At 37.7% G+C, this 16,454-nt stretch overlaps 1 long non-coding RNA gene across 1 annotated transcript in view; it reads left to right on the top strand.

The window, feature by feature from the left end:
- The window catches only part of LOC131273098 (uncharacterized), a 33,782-nt gene extending 28,838 nt beyond the window's left edge, over positions 1-4,944 (top strand). Inside the window, exon 4 of the long non-coding RNA XR_009180249.1 lies at positions 636-4,944. This is a non-coding gene — a long non-coding RNA (uncharacterized lncRNA). The remainder of the gene's footprint in view (positions 1-635) is intronic.
- Positions 4,945-16,454: the final 11,510 nt, after the last annotated feature.

Here is a 16,454-nt window from a genome sequence, read left to right as displayed (position 1 = left end):
GCTGGGAATTAAACCATGGAAAACCCGGCAGCCAATATAATCCTGTTAGATTTTTCAAAAGCCTCCTTTCTTCAACTGAAGTATATCTACACAGCACAAATAAGGGAAAATTTTTGCTATTACTTGGTTGGCTTGATGGATTCAGACAGCCAAAGTGGATTACTCATTTTTGTGTGATTACTTGATCCAAAAAAATCCACTTGGAGGCTTGAATTATCTAGTTTTGCTGTCAAAATTGATCAGGTTAATCAAGTTTCAATGAGGTTTTGGTTTGAATTTCATCCAGTTCTGATTTTATATTCAATCATTTTTCTACATCTCTTGCTGATAATAATAGTACAATCAAAGGGATTTAAAACTATCTGAGATAATTGAGTGATAATGTGAAACGTTTTTTTGTTCAGCTATCACAAAAAAAAAAAGTCAGTGATTATTTATGAAAGATACCTGGACAGCTCTGTCCCCCAGATCTGCAAACTTAGTTAATTCAAGGTAGTCAGAAAACTTTTCTACTTGATCAATCAATATTCCTTTTTTATAAAGATTTATTTATTTTTATCACCCCCCACCCCAGTGGTCTGCTCTCTGTGACCATTCACTATGTGTTCTTCTGTGTTTGCTTGTCTTCTCTTTAGATGGCACTGGGATCCGATCCTGGGACCTTCCAGAGTGGGAGAGAAGTGCTCAATTTCTTGCAACACCTCAGCTCCCCAGTCTGCTGCATCTCTTATTGTCTCTCCTCTGTGTCTCTTTTTGTTGCGTCATCTTGCTGTGCCACCTCTCCACATGGGCCAACCCTCTGCATGGACGAGCTCTCTTTCATGCTTGAGCCAACTTGCTGCATGGGTCAGCACTCCTGTGTGGGCCAGCTCTCCACTCAGGCCAGCTTGCCTTCACCAGGAGGCCTGGAAATTGAACCATGGATCTCCCATATGGTAGACAGGAGCCCGATTGCTTGAGCCACATCCGCTTCCCAATCCATATTCTTGCAAGCCCTTGATCAGGTGTGTGCTATGTGGACCATGAATGTTACAGAATAACAGCTGAGGCAGTTGTTTGAGACCCTCTGAAAATATTTTCCAGGCTCATCCTTGTTTTTTTCTTTTTTTTTTTTTTTTATAATAGTAAAACAGTTATGTAGTTTTATTGTAAAAATGTAAATTTTTAAAAGAACATGTATTTTTTAATCTTTTTTTAAAAGATACATAGATCACATAAAATGTTACATTAAAAATATGAGGTTAAAAGGAAATGTATTTTTTTTCCCTTCTAACTTTTTATTTTTTTATTTTTTTATTTTTTTATTGACTTTGTAATAATATTACATTAAAAATATATATGTGAGGTCCCATTCAACCCCACAACCCCACCCCCCCTCTCCCCCCCCCAACAACACTCGTTCCCATCATCATGACACATCCATTGGATTTGGTAAGTACATCTTTGGGCACCTCTGCACCTCATAGACAATGGTTCACATCATGGCCCATACTCTCCTCCATTCCATCCAGTGGGCCCTGTGAGGATTTACAATGTCCGGTGATTACCTCTGAAGCACCATCCAGGGCAGCTCCATGTCCCAAAGACGCCTCCACCTCTCATCTCTTCCTGCCTTTCCCCATACCCATCGTCCACCATGTCCACTTTTCCCAATCCAATGCCACCTCTTCTATGTGGACATTGGATTGGTTGTGTCCATTGCACCTCTATGTCAAGAGGAGGCTCAGATTCCACATGGATGCTGGATGCAATCCTCCCATTTTCAGTTGTAATCACTCTAGGCTCCATGGTGTGGTGGTTGTCCTTCTTCAACTCCATCTTAGCTGAGTGTGGTAAGTCCAATAGATCAGATTGTAGGTGCTGGAGTCTGTTGAGGCTCAGGACCTGGCTATCACATTGTCAGTCCAGAGATTCAAATCCCCTAAATATATCTTAAACCCCAACATTAACTGCACCTCCAGCACATTAGTATGAAAGTCTTATGAAGGGAGATCCCATCTGAGTCCAGATTCATCACATATAAACACCATTTCCAAAGAGGGGCCATCTGCCCTGGTAGTTAACCCCATCGGCCATGACCATAACTCCCATGGGTCTCTTTAGCCCTCAAAGGAACCAATATCTGGGGGTTGTATCTGCTTTATCTGTCTCTCTGACTCTGCTCAGTTGTGCATGAGGGCAATCCTTCTGCCAGCCTCCAGACTCTTTTTTAGAAACTCATAGCCATATAAACTCATTTCTCCTTTCCATTTCCCCCTTACTTTAGGTCAAACAGCATTTTAAAGTCATGGTTTTTTATGTAGACGTGGATATTCTGCTGATCCGCATTGAACCTTCCGTATAAGGTCATTTTCCAGTTGCATCATCAGTTGGTAGTTGATAGTGGTCCCTCGTTGCCAGGGAGGCTCATCCCCGGGTGTCATGTCCCACGCTGGGGGGAAGGCATTGCATTTACATGCTGAGTTTGGCTTCGAGACTGGCCACATTTGAGTAACATGAAGGCTGACAGGAGGAAATTCCCAGGCACAATGTTGCTCTAGGCCTTGTTCTTATTTTAGGTTTATCAGTTCACAAGCATAGTCATTAGCATCAGGGGCTCACTGTTGAACCCTCACTCCCTCCCGGTCCCCGCCACTGTACCTGGGAGACTGTTGCTGCTCCCCTAGGGACCACGACAGAGCACCACTGGCCAGGAACCCAGTACCCCCCCTGCTGTGGTTTTTAATTGTTGCCACTATGAGTATATCCAAACATTACCATGCACCCTGGACATATGTTCTGTACAGCTCCCTGTCAGCCATATATCACCTGTCATTGGTATCCCATACCAGTATCCCTCCATTGCCATTGTTGAAACACTCTGTGATCCAGAACTCCCCGAAATTTGAATCCCAATATAATGTCATGGTCCCTTACTAGGGAATGGCATATAGCGATGGGTTTAAAGGATAGATAAAGAACTTGGATAAAGTTAGATAAAGAACTTAGATAAAGAATGTTGACTTGAAAAAATTCCACATCCTATCTTTTTCTTTTTTCCCCCCCCCCCCTAATTATTCAGCTTTTCTTCACAGGAGTCCTAGACCACAGCAATGTATATATATAATATACAGCACTCCCACACATCCACCAGAAAACCTTTTCCCTTCCACAGTGATACTCTTACGCCCTATTCATATCATATTTACTTAAAGTGATGTACAGAGTCTGAGACATTAGCTTTCTAACAAGGTAACATCTGTGCTTACATTATGGTGCATACTTTAGGATACACAGTTCTTTACATTTTTAGTTATCCTATGTTTTACATTATGGTTTACATTATCAGTCTGTCCCTTGTTTTTTTCTTGAACCCTCACCTTCCTTTCTCTCTCCTCTATGTCTTTTATCTGTGTTTCTTCTTTGTTTCTCACTTCATGTCTCTCTGTCTTTTTCCTCCTTCTCTGACTTACTAGGAGCCCTCCTGGACCTTATTATGCTCTTCCGGAGGGGTTTAGTGCCCCGATCAAGAGGAGGTGACATTCAAGGACAGTGGGAATGCCCAATGGCCTGAAAGTGGTACTGCTCTGGCAAAGCCCCTAGGAAAACTACAGAGCAGGCAAATTTATCTTCATAGCATTCCTACCTTTCTTTCCATATTCTTTCCCTTCTAGACTGTCCCAGTTTATGTCTTTTAGGCAGCCTGGGACTTTATTCTGCCCTATGTCCAAATTTCTTCTTAACTTTACTCTATCCAAACCCACCCTCTTCCTGAAGTACAGCACTGTGTTTCTTCCTTTCAGCCGCTTTGTGAAAATCACCTTTCCCATCCCTGTAAATACTTTTCATAATAGAAAACAGAGTGAATTAAAAATTCTATCTGCTTTCAAAAATATGTCCACTTCACAGTACACCCCTCTTCCTAGACACTGTTATTCCTTTCGTGAATTATGTCGGTTGCCCCCCAACTGGACCTCCTCGCTTCTGATTTTGTCTCCCTACGATCCCTTCTCTACACAGCTGCTAAGTGACTGTCTAAAACCTAAGCCAGGCTGTCATTCTACTCAAAATCCTTTGTGGTGCCTCAGTTCATTCAGAGTCAAAGCCCAAATCCCTCTTGAAGCCTACAGAGTCCCAGTCTTGGGCACAGGCTCCCTGCGTGGCCTCGCCTCCTGCTGCTCGCTCCTCTGCTCCCCTCCAGGCACAGTGTCCTCTTGCTGCTCCTCAGACTCCCCAGGTGGGGCCGTGACACCTGCTGGACCTCAACCTGGATTCTCTCCATCAGCTCTCCACGTGGCTCGCTCCCTCAAGTCCCTCAGATCTTTTCTCAGATATCTTCTCTTGTGACTTCCCAAAATCTTTAATTACAATTACATCCCCCTCCTCCCCTGCTTCGTTTTCCTCCACACTCTTTATCGTCATCAACATACCCTGTTTTATATTTATTTTGTTTAGTGTCTGTAGCAGTTTCATATTGTTTATGAATTCCACAAAAAGATACCGATTATATTTGTAAACTGGTCTGTTCCTTTGGGCATGATATCCTTTGATTGTATTATATTCAAAGGTTTTACATGTACATGATTAAAACAAGATTAGGGCTTTGATTTGACCGTGTCATTAGGGTGACTCTGGGTTGAATCCCTGGCTCCTTGGTGGGCTGTGTAAATGGACACTTAGAAGCAGATACTGGAGAAAAGAGAGAGCTCCATAGAGGTGGAAGAGAACTCTCATCCTGCCGCCCGGGGAGAGATGAGCCATTCCTTCTGATAGTTTGCAGCTGAAGAGAACTGAGCAGCTGAGCAGCTGAGCAGCTGAGCAGCTGGGGAAGGAGAGAACAGGCCCGCCATCTTGCTTTAACACGTGGAAACTGACTTTGGGTGAGAAATCAACCTTTAGTTGGACTCCTCAGGGCTTTGTAACTGTAAGCTTTTACCCCAAATAAATACCCTTTTTAAAAGCCAACAGATTTCTTGTCCTTTGCATCAATATCTCTTTGGCTAGCTAATACAGTGTCTATCTCTCTTTACTAGGATATAAACTCCTTGAGTGCAAGGATTTTTTCCTGCTGTATTCTCAGTGCAAAGAGCAGTACTTATCATCTCGTAGGTGTTTGATACATATTTGTTGCATGAGTGATTATATAATTAAGCTAATTTACAGCAAAATGCATTGACAGGTAGACATCTGAGTAGGAAATTTTGAGAGGTGCTTTGAATAATTTAGCTAATAATAAATTAATATTTTAAGAACCTGTTTTTTCTAGACATGCTTAAAAATAAATAACTTCTTATGCAAATGAATATGCATTGAAAAAAGAATTGATGGTTATTTCCTTTTCTGAATTTCAGTCTTCTCACTCCACTGCCTGGGCCTGCCAGAAGAAAGGGTAGCAATTGGCAATCCTACTTTAAAATGATTTTGCATTCTGCTCTAGGTCATGCAGTACTGAATGGACCACTGTAATTTATATAGTTATATTCTTACGTCATGATTTTCTTTTAAAGATGCACCTACCAGGAATTTAATAATGGCCTTTACAGAAAAAGTAAAATTAATGAACAGTTAATTTGTGTCCTGGGTCAAACCTGTGTAACTGAGGCAACTATGCACAACCCTCAATTAAAGTTTTGACGGTGTTCAGAATGATCCCTTCTGCCCCTTTGAGGAAACACATGCTTGCACAGCTTGAAGCATTTAAAATCTTTCAAGTTAAGCTTTGGCACCTCATAGAGTATAAGCCATGCCTAGGATAGTTAATCGTAGGAGTTGAGATTCTTATTTTCTGCATTTTAAAGTTAAAACCTATTTAAGATTATCTTTTTTTTTTCATATTGTCTCATCAAAGCAAATCTCTTAGAGCATGAAACAATGTGGTTAGGGTTGTGGAAATAAAAATCACTGTATAACATTTTCCTGTGACTGTGTAATGCCCAAGTGAAACCAAGCTGCCATCTGTCTAGAATCCTGCCTGAAAATTCACAAAGGAAGATGTGAACAATTGGGAAACCTGCTTGAAAAGCAAGATGCGTGACTGACATAAGAGGGAAGCAGGGAAAGAGAGAGAAACAGAAAGTCCTCATCATTAGTCCAGTTTTTCCCAAATTGTCTAGGACACCAAGAGGAGCCACGGATTGTGGATATTGAATTGTTACAATGGGAGTGTCTAGTGCCTCCCTCAAACCTCCTGCCTCCATTTGAGGGTCTCTATCATTTGATTCTTTTCATCAGATATACAAATTTACTTCCCACTAATTTCAATCCAAAACTTCTATTCCTTCCATAATGGGCCTTCCACTGTCTCCAGCCCTAGTACATTCATACCTGCTTCTGTGCCTTTAAAAGGTTCCCCTTACCCACATTTACCCTGTTTTTCCTCCAATTCTAGCATTTTTTATCCCCCTTCCCAACCCTCCCCCCCCTTCACCCCAGAGATGGATCCCTCATCTCTCTGCTTGTCTTCCTTAGGAGGTACCAGGAACTGAACCTGGGATCTCCCGTGGAGTTGAGTGTACAACTGCCTGAGCCACTTCCACTCCCTGCTGGTTGCAGTGTCTGCTCTTTGCAGCATCTGCTCCTCTTCTTTAGGAGGCACCAGGAACCAAACCTGGGACCCCACATGTGGGAGGCCAGCACCCAACTGCTTTAGCCACATCTGCTTCCAAATTCTAGCAATTTTAAAGGTACATTTCAGGTGTACCTTCTCTGAGATGCCTTCTCTAGATACACCAATCCATATAATCTGTCTTTTCTAATTCCTTTTTATTCATTCAGTAATTCAGTCACACTATAATTGTGAACCTCCCATGTGCAAAATCCTGTTGAAAGTAATAGGAACACAAAGATGAATAACAATTAAGAAATTCACAATCTGTGATGCACAAAATAGTTATAGCATGTGTAAGTGCAGTGATGGAAACTAACTGAGGATGTTATGAGAATGCCCAAGAGAATCCTGCAGATTCATCAATATTAACATTTTGCTGCATTTTCATTCTTTCTCTCTCTCATTTCATCTTAACCATTTGTGAATAGGTTACATGCGTTGTTCCCCCTGCCTCTTTAATACTCTGTGAATTTCCTAAGAGCAAAACTATGTCTTACATAAGCACACTAAAATGATGAAATTCAGGAAATCTACAATTGGGACAATATGTACTCTTAAACTTTGCTCACTTCACTTAACAATATGACCTGGAAGTAATTCCCTATCGGTTCATTGAGATCTTTTTCATTCTGCTTTTACAGTGACATAACAACTGTGCTGCTCCATTGTGTACTTGTTATAAAGTATATTAAACCAGTGTCCTGTGTTTGGACATTTAGGTAGTTTCCAATATTTTACAATTACAAATAATAAGGCAATGAATAGCCTCTCTCATATATTTTTTGTAAATTCATAGAAGTGGGATTGCTTGGTCAAAAGATAAATACAAAATAAAATAAAAAGAAAGATTGTTAAATATTGCCAAATTTCCTCAAAAAGGGTTGGGTCATTTTACCTTCCTGTCAGCAGGTATAAGAGGGTAGTGCCAGCAGATTACATTATCAATTTTTGAGTTTTTGACAACTTAACGGATGAGAAAGTCATTGTAGTAAGTTTTAATGTGCATTTCTCCTTAATGTTTAAAGTTGGATATCTTTTCATATATTTAAAAGCCATTTCTTGCTAATTATCTCTTTAAATTTTTCTTCACTTCTCTATAAGATTTTAAATATTTTAAAAATTATTTTTAAGGGATTTTTATATATTAGGGATATTAGCATTTTTTTCTGGACAGATAATGCAAATATTTTTTTCCTATTTATCATTTGCCTTTGATTTTGCTTATGTTGTTTTATTTTTTTTGACCATTCAAAAGGTTTTTTTAAAACATTTTTATGTAGTCTAATTAATCATTCATATGAATTTTAGTATCACCTTGCCTTGCTCAATATAAAAAATCATTGGAATTGTGTCAGGATTACATTTAATGTAATCAACTGTGGAAGAAGTAATAGATGCTGTTGAGATGTATTATTCAAGAACAAAAGAGGTTTATATCTACTTTTGGTCCTCCAGAATTTTTTAAAATAGTTTTTCTTAATGTTGATTTTGCACATTTCTTGTAAATTTTACATCTGGGTATTGTATTCATTTTTGTTAAATTCCATAATATCTTTTACCTAGAAGGCTTTACTTCATCTTCCAAGGTTGCTTATAGCCGGCGCAACCTTGAGAAATAACCTAAGAGTGGACAGGGTCTTGCATTCATGGAATGCACAGCAAGAATTTGAAGGGACGTTCAGGGGCCCATGGCAGATTGCTTGTCCCGTTACTAGTCTCTAAATATTTGGTTGCATTCTCTAGGAAACCCTCTGTTCATGGTACACATTTATTGAATTCATTCTTTGATAACTTTCTCTATTTAATTTATGTAAATTGATCTTACCAAGCTTTCTTTATTTCCTGGAGGCACTTTTTATAACTGTATTTTCCTAGGAAATTATCCATTTCATCTAGGTTTTCAAATTTATTTGCATGAAGGCATGAAAAATATTATACCATGACTTAAAAAAAATTTTCTCTATACCAATAGTTCTTTCCCAATTTCATTACTTACTTTGTATATTTGTGCTTTCTCTCCTTTTCCCTTGATTTAATTAGCTAGGGTTGATTTATTTTGTTGATTTTTCAAAGAATCAGGATTTTGATTTATTAATTTAATCTACTTTCTCTTTTTTACCTCATTAATTTCTGTTTTATAATTATTATTTCCTTTCTTGAACTTTCTTTGGTTACTTTGTAGCCCCTAGATTTTTAGTTGGAAATTTGATTCACTTATTTATATCCTTTCATTTTACTGCTATAGATGTTTAAGACTTTATATAATAGTCTGATCACTTTTTAAAATGCATCCATAGATTCTTTTTTTATCCTTCTTATTTTTTAGAAACTAATTTTCAGTTTGTATTTCCACCGTTACCCCAAAATATTTATTAGAAGTCTTTAACATTTCTAAGCGAATGCTCTTTTGGTTTGAATTTGTTTCTAATTTTTAATATTTTATTGCAATTAGAGTGTTATTAGTGATATTTTTACCCTGTGAATTTACAAATGTTTTCTTTTAGATCAGCTTTTGTGAATATCCCTGTGTGATTAAGAAGGTATATTCTCTTGCCTCAGAATTACCTCCTGAAAGCCTACTTGTGGCTCAAATGTGGCCTCTCTCTAAGCCAAACTCAGCCTATAAACTCATTACCCTTCCCTAGCTTTGGACATGATTCATAGGAGTGAGCCTCCCTGGCGCTGAGGGATTATTACCAAGCACCAGTTAGTGATGCATTTGGAAAAAGACCCTGACCAAAAGAGGGAAATATTAAATATCAATGAGTTTTTATGGCTAAGAGATTTTCTAAGTGAGTTGGGAGGTCATTCCAGAAGTTACGCTTATACACATTTCAGAAGGATCTCACTCACTACTACAGTAAACAGTGCCTTAAGCAGGTGTGTTCCTGAGGACTCTGGAGATCTCAAATGATAGGCGGGGTAGACAACCCAGGAAATGGGCACCCTGTTGGTGAGCCTTACCTTGGAATATATGATAACTTATTACCCCAAATGTATCAGGATTAGACTCGTATTTATAATTTTCCTACACAGGGTTCTTCTGCCCCTTCTTATGCCTATATAATTACAGTGCTATAATTAGCACTATACCCATTAAGTATGTGTCCCATTGACTTCAGTCTCAGGACTATTGATATGCCAGTTGAGCCCTGAATCTTAGCAGAGTTGTAGCCAACACCTACTCTCCAGTTCATCGGACTCACCCAGGACAGCTAACAAAATGATGATGATGGACAATGCCCATCCCAAAAAACTGAGAGTATATTCTTCTCCAGAGAAGATATACAGGTGGCTAAAAAGCACATGAAATGATAGTCAACATTACTAGCTCCAACTAGAAATGGAAACAGTAATTATAAGAATATGGCACACTGATGTTCATAGCAGCATCACTCACAATTGTCAAAAGATGCAAGCAATCCAAGTGTTGGTATACTGATGAATGGATAAACAAAACAGTGAATGTGGTTAAAAGTTGAAAGTTTAAATTGTATGTATGTTAGTAGAATAAAAAGGAAAATACAGATCATAGGACAGTATAAAACAATGAACTCTATTTTAGATGATGGACTGTAGTTAATAATAGTATAAGTAGAAAAATGTTCTTTCATGGATTATAACAAATGTAGCACACCAATGCAAGGTGTTATATAGGGTGGTATATGTGAATCCTGTCTTTTTTACATGATTTTTCTGTAAACTTATAAATTCTATAATTAAAATAAAAATTGTTGCTGTCCAATAAATGATAAAGTCTAGTAAAAAACAATTTTATGTATTTATCAGATTTTTAATATATTGTATCATGTGAATTACAAGATAATTATTACTATTCTTTTATGGCTCTTATTTTAATGACAAGCAAATTTCTTTTGTCAAATTACAGTTAAAATGTTTTTTCATTATGTTATTTTATTTTCAGTCAATAAAAATCAGCCTGTAGATTTGTGGTTGTTATAGAAATAATGATCAAGAATTTTAAAGGATGGACTTAATAAAATTGTGAAGAATGCCCTTCACATTTTCCAGGAGATTAAAGTTACCTGTAATTGTCTATTGGATTGCTAGTTCAAGTCTTCCTTATAGTTCTTATCAATTAGCACACAGCTCTATAATTTTTTATTGCCTCCACTTTTTCTTTATGTTTCAAGGAGTTTTAGATTATATAAATGTTACATTGGAAAGTCTTTTGCCCATTAAAAAATATTTTATTAGAGAAATTGTTTTTAGAACAATCATGCATAAAATGCAGGTTTCCCATATACCACCCTACCAACCACATGTTACAATTCATTATAGCAGTTTTTATAGTTGTGCTATTTTTAACAATATTTACCTTTGTTAAAATTGATGAAAGATTATTAAAATAGTGCTATTAACCATTAAAAAAATAAGAAGGTATATTCTCTATTATCAGAGTAGAGAAGAAGATATGCTCTCTATATATCTATAAGATCTACTTCGTTGATTTTGTTGTTCAAAGTTCTTATTTTGTTTGCTTGACCTGTTTTCTCCTGGGAGTGATATGTTAAAGTCTTTGATTTGTTTTTTCTTTCTGTTTCTCCATGATTTTTTTTCTGCTTTCTGCTTTATATAGGTAGATGCTGTTTGTTTCAGTGCATAGCTACACATAGATGTAAAATATTAATTGTGCATTGTAATATTTAGCATTACAAATTGTTCTTTATTTCACTTAATGTTTTTGGCCTGAATTGTGCTTTGTCCAATACCAGAATCACAATCCCTGTTTTCTTATTTTTTAATCTGCCTGGCATATGTTTACCCATCCCTGAGCCTTTTTCAAGGCTTGTTTTAAGGATCTAATATATATTGTGGCGTTCAATTTTACTTCCTGAGTCAAATTGAAAATAGTTTTCTTTTAATACATGAGTTAAGCACTTTCATGTTTTTTGATATGTCTGGTAATTTTTGGTCTCAACTCTCTCCTTTTTAATTTTATTATAATTTTACATGTATTAAATTATAATTACTCTTTAAGAGGGATGTCTTTTTTTTTATTTCTCATTTTAAAAATTTCTTTTTTGCATGTGAGTTTTTTTTTCTAATGGTTATCTTTGTACCCATAACTTTTATTGTGCCCTCCACCCCCTTTTTATTGCCTACCATCTGGTTTGTCAGTTTTAAATGATATTTTTTGACTCCCAATCATTAAATATACAAAAACTCAACGATTGCATTCTACCTTCTACTTTGCTAGAACATGTGATATTTACATACTGTTGTACCCATGTTCTCACCCTTATTTTAGTTTTAGATCTACAACTATATATGCACACATATATATATATACACATATATAAGGGAGAGTTTGTGATGCTTTTTTCCTGTTCTTTACCTATGTCCCCAGCTAATTCCTCTCTTCTTTTCCATAGTATCTTAAACTCTCCACTGCCGCTGTTCACATGCACAGGCTTGCAGCAGTGGTGGGAGGGCCAGTAGAAATTCTGCAATTTCATATTTCTTTATTTGCAGGAAATTGAAGTTTATGAACTTTGTGATCTCCTATGATGTTTGAAAGCATGGCTCATGTATGGTTTCATTTGTGCTCTTCTTTTGATTTTGTAGATTTTGGGGAGGATGTATAGAAAAAATTTGGATTCAAGATGGCATTATTTGGAGTATCTTCTAAATGTTTTTTTTTTTGTTTGTTTTGCTTTCATTATCGTGGCTCCCTCTATTCCAAATGTAATGCTGGAAGAAACTAGAACAACCAATTTGGCAATGGAAGAAGTAGGACAGTGTGTACAATTGCTTAATAAATATTGAGTACCTAGTTTGTACCAGTCACTGTTCTAAGCACTGGAGATAGAATAGTTATCTTGACAGACAAGGTTTGTGCCCTCAAAACCTTACATTTTACTAGGACAATAGACAAAAAATAAGTAACTAAATATATAGTATGACTTTAAGAAATGCTAAGGCCTATAAAAAATAATCACAGTATGGGAATAAAGAGTAATGTGAGTAGTGACATGATACTTGCTTTGGCAAAGTTCTCTCTGAGGAGGTGACTAAAAACTTGAAGGAAGTGAGGAAACAAATCATGCAAACATTTAAGAGAATCCCAGATAGAGAAAGCACATGTGTAAATGCCCTGAGACAGAAACAAACTTGGTGTGTTTGGGGTAAGGAAGAAAGTGAGGGTAACTAGAGTTGAGAGTGTGAGAGGAAGAGTATTAAGAGGTAAAGTCAGAGGAGTGAACAGGAGCCAGACCATTTAGGGTCTTGTGGGTTCTAAGAAGGCGTTGGAATTTGTTTTGAGTTGTGATGGAAAGTCACTGAAGGGTTTTAGGCAGGAAAGTAATGGGATCTGATTTATATTTTAAAGGGTTAACTCAGCCTGCTGTGTCCAGAATAGATTTACCAAGGAAAGAATAGAAGCAGGATGACAAGTTTTGATACTGTTGCTTCAATATGTCACTAATAATAGGACTTCTGACTTGCTCCTGATAGCACATCATTATTTTATAACACAATTCTTATAACCATATATTTACCTTTCTCCTTCCCATGACTATACTTAGGTACTGCTGATTTGCACAGTTTCCCAGTTGTTCTGTGTTAGTCCTGTGGGTTTCCCACAGAATAATTGAAATATTGTCCTGACATTTCACTTTTGTCACTATAGACTTGTTACTCTGATGTTAACTACCAGACTATGTTAATGAGTAATACCTGCTCCAAGGTTCCCTATTACTGTGTTCCCATGTGCCAATATCTCCTATTATATCAGCTGTACCTTTTTTGGTACCAGCGGTTTCTACTGATCATGACATCTTCTGCTGCTAATCCCAGCCTCTACTTAGTGTCTTCACTGGCTCAATGGCCTTTTTCTGTCCTCCCCCACCTTCCCACGGCTTCTCCATCATAGTGAACAAATCCAGGCTGTTTCATCTCTGTTTGTATGCATGTTGTTATTTTTGCTGTGACCTACCATGTCATACATAAGAGATGGCAATGATCTCTCAATAGATATTATTAAAGATGAACTAAAAGTCACACACTCTGCACTAGATGGTACTCAGGTATTTAGACTCAGAATCCCTGTCCTGACTGAGTTTAAAGTCAAGAGTAGGTTGCAAGCAAATTTACAAGAAATGTTTTTAAGAGCAGTAGACTGTGCAATTAGGAAGTTGAAAAATGATTTCTAGAGGAGGTGGTATTTACCAAAAATTGAAAAGATGGAAATAACATGATCAGCAAAAAAAGTAGAGGGAAGAAGATTCAGGCAGTTTCTAGTACATTCAATAGCATGAGAACACTATGACTTGCTTGAGGAACTTAGGAAGGATTAGGGAGCACGAAGTTGAAGTCATAGAAATGTTTCTATTATGCTCCCTACTGTGGCCAGATTTTTTCCACTGAGTAAATTAATCTCTGAAACGGTCTTCAGTTTTACATTATTTCATTTTGGGTTTCTTCTGTAGAACCTCTAGAGCACTTGGCCTGGCTGGAAATAGTGGGATGCAGAGCAGATACCTTATCAATCCACTTTTCAAGATCAGTAACTTACCCTTATAAAGAAGAAAACATTATCCTATTTCCTTAGAAAAATCTTCACAAATCTCAAACATGTTTACAAACTTACTTTGTCTAAACTCTCTGCTTGGACAACATGACCTAAACTAGCGTCTCTCTTGGCTGGACTAGTCACAGTCTGGGATGGTTCTGGCCCATGGGGGCAAGAGCAAGGAACTCAAATACACCCAAGGATGGAATTAAAATCAAAAGATAGGAAGACGGTTTAGTTAATTCTTCAACTTTGAAAGGCTAGGCAGAAGGACAGAATCCACCCACTTCATTCAGGAATAAGACATTTGGATATAAGGCAAGTGAGTCCTAGATGAGAACAAGAGATTAGGAAAAAAGGGTGGGAGTAAATTCTGGACATACTCCATGAAATGTTGAAGTAGCCCCAGGGACATTTTTATAAGGCACATATGGTCTCAGCTGGAATGAGAAAGGAGATGGTAAGGGCTCAGCTAGTCCTTGAAGAGGTCTCAGGCTATTGGGGGTAAACATATGTGAGAACAACAACAAAATATTACAATGCAATCTGCAAAGTTCTATAATCAAGTCACTTACCAAGGGACAAGGACCTTTAGGGTTTTAATTAAGACTTCATTAGAGTGGCATTTGAAAGAGTTGGTATGAATTGGTAAGAGTGGTCAGATGGCAGGCCAAGGTGGATGTGAAAAGAGCATCATGTTGCAGTCAAGGAACAGCAGTGAGGACTTTAATGCTAAAACCTAGGTGGTGTATGACCAAAACATGTTGGGACCTCATGGACATGAATTGGTAGAGGTGGAATATTCCTGGAACAGGTAGGGCTAGGGTTGAAGAAAGCAAATTTACTATACTGCTGGCTTCAGAAGGCTTATCTGTTGCCACCTGGGCTGGCATTGATTTGCTAAGTGGTCTAAACTATTAGACAAAACATAGAAAACATGAGGCTCAAGATGGTGGTGATGGCAAAGTTTCATGAAGGTAACTAAGTTGGCCCAGAGCTCCAGGCAGCAGTGAGAGTCCAGTTGTATGGTCCTTGCCATGGGTTTATAGGGTGCCACTGATCTATCCACCTACCCAAGCAAGCTGACTGTCAGGTCAGGGCTGGAGTCCTGGTAGTAGGAGTGGATGGTAAACCAAGGTACTAAAGCCCATACACAGTATAAGGAGTGGACAAATGTTGGGGGCAGTGAGAAGGCTGAATCATCTTGGGCTCGTACATGCTCATGGTCAACCAACGGTTTACCAGTCGCTAATCTTAGGGCAGCAAGACTAAGGATCCAATCCACCCAAAAGGCATAACAGGCTCAGGCAGGACTAATTCCAAAATTGGGTACGGTTAGGGCTTTGAAGTGAAAATCTTCAGTTCCTGTGACTGAATAGGGGTTGAAAATGTATAAGACTGACTAATAGAACTGCTGTGATGGTAGGTTGAGGATGCCAGGATGAATGATGAAATATGAAGCTTGGAAGTTAGACTGTGGCTAAATAAATAAAGTAGTCTCCTATATCATGCTAAGAACTCTGGGCTTTATTCTTTGTATCACTAGGAGTTTTTGGAGAAATTCAAGAAGTGCCCAAAAACAAGTTTTGCTTTTTGGAAGACTTTTCTGGTAGTGACATGGAGGACCCAACAACTTGGAATCCCATCATAAAGCCTTTTGCTTTACTATATATATTGTGTAGTAAAGGTTTGAATTGTGACAATGGCAATGGGAGAGGGGGATAGGGAATACCAATTTATTCCCGTATCAATTATTTCTTCCTTAAAAGATGTGGCTTAAGACTTTGGAAAAGCTTTGATTACATGGATTCTTTTACATATACTTCCAGCCTCATAGGTTAATGGAGAGATGTATCCTTTATATGTGTATCTACCCTTCTCCCAAAATCATGTTAAAATCCTTCTATTTAATGGATGATACCCTAGACTACAGTTAAGTTCTGATTTAAGTCTTGGCTCTGTTAGCTCCAGATGAGCTCTTAACCTTTAAGCTGTCATTTTTATTTCTTAGTATGAATAAATTCATGGAACAAATTTAGAACAAGGGAGAAGGTAGAAATATAAAGGCCCTGGTTACCTACATGAGAGCACAGGGGCTAGTTATGCATTCATATAAAAATCAAGATTTCTGAGAATAAATATTTTTGGCTATTTCACAGTCTTGACCAGGTGATGCAATAAAGAAAAAAATGAGGTTTGAGTATACTGAGTTGCATGAGATGATTTGGAAAGTTTCCATCAAGTTCACATGCAGAGATTCCAATAGCAAATGATAATAGATTCTGAGAAGCTCTTCACATGCATTATATTTGTACTAGATAATTCACACAAGAG

This window comes from Dasypus novemcinctus, chromosome 13 (genome assembly GCF_030445035.2).
Source record: "Dasypus novemcinctus isolate mDasNov1 chromosome 13, mDasNov1.1.hap2, whole genome shotgun sequence".
NCBI classification, from domain to species: Eukaryota; Metazoa; Chordata; class Mammalia; order Cingulata; family Dasypodidae; genus Dasypus; species Dasypus novemcinctus.
This window is presented reverse-complemented; position numbering and strand designations above follow the sequence as displayed.